Source organism: Protobothrops mucrosquamatus, unplaced genomic scaffold, assembly GCF_001527695.2.
Source record: "Protobothrops mucrosquamatus isolate PMUCROS unplaced genomic scaffold, P.Mucros_1.0 scaffold681, whole genome shotgun sequence".
In the NCBI taxonomy this organism is placed as follows: Eukaryota; Metazoa; Chordata; class Lepidosauria; order Squamata; family Viperidae; genus Protobothrops; species Protobothrops mucrosquamatus.
Window position 1 is genome coordinate 462,344 of NW_015386968.1, and position 3,598 is coordinate 465,941.

The window sequence follows — 3,598 nt, forward strand, 5'->3', positions numbered from 1 at the left end:
AAACGTGGGGACAAACCCCAAGACCTGTTTGAAAACAACCGCAAATGAGTGGAAGGAACCTGAAACTGGTTGGCCGAGGAGAAAGAGCTTAGAAAATCGGCGATCAGGGGACTTCTGAGGAAAAAAAAAAGGGTGACTTTTCAGCATCTTAACTTTGTAAGCTACTTAAGCTCTTTAACGTTCTTCCTCTCTCCTCGCTGTTGCGCTGAGGAAATGAGAAGGATGCCATCGCTCGAGCGCAAGGGGCCGTCTTGCTATAGGACAGTGTTTCTCAACCTTGACCAATTTTAAGGCATTGTGGACTTCAACTCCCAGAATTCCACAGCCAGCAACGCTGGCTGTGGAATTCTGGGAGTTGAAGTCCACCTGCCTTAAAATGGGCAAGGTTGAGAAACGCTGCTATAGGAGGTGCCAAAAATGTGGCTTTCCTCCATTTGAGCAAACGCGAGCACGGTTCGCTCCGTTGTTGTTTTTGTTTTAAAAAAAAGTGCACGGGGACACAATTTTGCCTGCCCGCGGTTGAAGAAACTTCTAGAAAGGGAAGGTGAGGGAAGGCGGTGGTTGACTTTTCTAGTGGTTCAGTTGCGCGGAACCGGATAATTCTGGTTACCAACTCGGGTTTGACCGAGCTGACCGGCATGTGGTGTTTTTCGGAAGTAAGTTCCGCTGCGTCGGGTAGACCTTGCTCTCTCTCTCAAGCGGCTGTGGAAGGTTGCAGGCGGGAGACGCACGGCTGCGGGACGCGGCGAACGATCCTGAGGTGCCATTAGGTTCGATGGGGCTTTTCGCTACGCAACCGCGCCTGAGCCTCAGCTCTATAACACGCGCGCAGCGTTGCAGCTTCAAATCGAGGTGGTTTTTCCTCCCCCGCCCCCTTAAAATAAGCCTTTCTAAACGCAACAGGACGTACTTTGAAGAAATACGTTTTTACTGAGAGGTTTTTACGGATTAACCCTACTCGTATTTTATACTCTTAATCAGCCTAGTTCAGGGGTAGGCAACCTTGGGAGAAAATACTGAGCACCTGAAGTTGAGGGTCTTAAGGACTCGGTCGTGTCGACCGAGTCCTTAAGACCCTCAACTTCAGGTGCTCAGTATTTTCTCGGTTCCAACGGATGGGGACCGGATCAACTAAAAGACCACTACTCTTTGCCCCGCTCACGACAATGCATTGCCAGACTGAAAATATGTCTCGCCTTGAGCACGCTGCCATGGCTGCAGTTCTTGGACGTGAATCTTCAGGCTTGCCAATGATAATCTGTGGAAGTGCAGGGCAGTGATGGCGAACCTTTTAGAGCAGTGGTTCTCAACCTTTTTAATGCCGCGACCCCAACCGGTCGTAAGTCGAGGACTAAACCGGTCGTAAGTCGAGGACTAAACCGGTCGTAAGTCGAGGACTAAACCGGTCGTAAGTCGAGGACTACCCAACCGGTCGTAAGTCGAGGACTTTCCCTGCCCGGGAGCGCCGCGCATGCGTGGTGCCGCTCCCTGCGCCGGCCGAGGCGTAGCTGGCAAGCGGCAGAGACGGAGCAGGCCGACCACCAGCTGGCCCAGCCCAAGGGAGGTAAGGCACCCGCCGGAAAAGGGGAAAAGAAATGGACAAAAAAATGGCGGACAGCCTTGCTTGGCGACCCCCATGAAATGGTCGATCGACCCCAAATGGGGTCCCAACCCACAGGTTGAGAACCACTGTTTTAGAGGTCGAATGCCCAAACTACAACCCAAAACCCACTTATTTATTGCAAAGTGCCAGGGCGTTGTGGTGCCCTCGGGGGGGCATGAGGGTGTGGCCCACTGGGGGGCATGGCCACCTCGATGCTGCTCATGGGGGGGCACCTGTGGGGGCAGGGTTGGGGAAGATCCAGAGGGTCTCTGGCAGGTGGGGTGGTGGGGAGGAGGCCCAACATAGATGGGGGGAGGTGTGCAATCCTAGCTGGGACTAGGGGGCCATGGCGCCGATGAGGATCTGGCTTTCTCTGCTCCGGGTGGCCTTTGGCTTGCTGGGGTGTGGGCATGCTCTACCACCTCTACTTGAGCTCGCTAGGTGGCCGCTTTGCCTTGTTTGTGTTGGGTGCGGATGCTGCCCCGGGGGGAGGGGGCAGTGGCAGCCTAATGTACCTGCGCAAGCTGCTGGCAGCGGCAGCATGTGTGCCCACGGAGAAGGGCTCCGAGTGCCGCCTCTGGCACGCGTGCCATAGGTTCGCCACCACTGGTATAGGGCTTCTATACCTGGGCTGCAGATATTCCGGGAGAACGCTAAAAGGCAACAAAAAACATACAGAAAACTAGTAAATCCTAAATTTTGGGGCCCTATGGAAGATACTGTATGTTAAATTCTTCTCGATTTTTCAGTTATGGCCCTCTGAAGTTAGAAAGCAACAGACTGTCCCCATCCAAAACATTGTGGATATCGTTCCTAGCATGGATTAACCTCCCAAATTTTTCCCTCCCTCCCTCCAATTATTTGTATGTTAGAATCAGTAAAAAAGTTGGTAAGCAGTATCTCATGGATAATTTTGCTCATATTTATCTGACTGGAAAATAATGTTTCTAGCTAGTTTGAATAGTTAATGCTATTGGATATGGAATTATTTTTGTTAGGCATAACTGTAGGAAATTTGAGGAGTGTATATATCTAATTTTATATGTATTAACTGCAGTGAGAATTGTATTCACTCAACATTGGAAAAATGAAGATTTACCAGCGGAGAAAGAGTTAATAATTTTTTTTTTAGATTGTGCAGAAATGGGTAGATTGACATTGAAAATGAAAGAAAGAAGATTCAGTATACTTTAGAACACTTTATACCTTTTATCAATGGTTAGAAAAACGAGGTAGAGAGAAAGGAATTTAACATGTATTAATAAGTTAAATGTTGGAACCTAGACAATGTGTTGCTGATAAAATATTAAGCATTTGTGATTATAAACAATTTATATCTATATCTATATCTATATATCTATATCTATATCTATATATCTATATATATATCCTAAATTTTTGGATTGCTAACAAAGAATTAAGGGGGACTGGGATAGCTATTTTGAGCTAATTAGCTCTCATCAGCCAGACATACCCTTCTGAGATTTGAACCTGGGCTGCTTGCACGTTAGGCAGCTTTGTTGACCTTAAGCCACATACGTACGTACGTACATATAAAGAAAAAAAAGCCACACTTGAACAGAGGACCTCTTAGCTACAGCCTCACCTAATGCTCAGCAGGAACTACCGTATAAGTCAAAAAAGACCCCCAAACTGCACAGTTCTGTTTGGGAAGAGCAATTCTGGCCAGATGATAGACTCTTTCATCTTGTTTAGATTTAGCCTAAGCCTATATAATTTATCCAGACCCTGATAGAATATCCACCACATCTTTTGCCCAGCCCAGAATGGAGATACTGACTATAGGGGGCGAAACCCTGGCCCCCTCAGAGAGGGCGCGCAACTTGGGAGTCCTCCTGGATCCACGGCTGACATTGGATGACCATCTGTCGGCCGTGACCAGGGGGGCGTTTTATCAGGTTCGCCTGATTCACCAGTTGCGACCTTTTCTGGACCGGGACGCCTTGCGCACAGTCACTCATGCTCTCGTCACCT

At 48.6% G+C, this 3,598-nt stretch overlaps 1 protein-coding gene across 3 annotated transcripts in view; it reads left to right on the top strand.

Moving 5' to 3' along the window:
- PDCD4 (programmed cell death 4) overlaps positions 1 to 3,598 on the top strand; it is a 27,843-nt gene continuing 24,245 nt past the window's right edge. For 2 of the 3 annotated variants that reach the window (XM_015818114.1, XM_015818115.1), the window contains exon 1: positions 2 to 156. The gene's annotated coding sequence lies outside the window, so the exon portion shown is untranslated. Of the gene's footprint in view, positions 157 to 3,598 lie in introns of all 3 variants that reach the window. The other variant, XM_015818116.2, reaches the window with a different exon arrangement.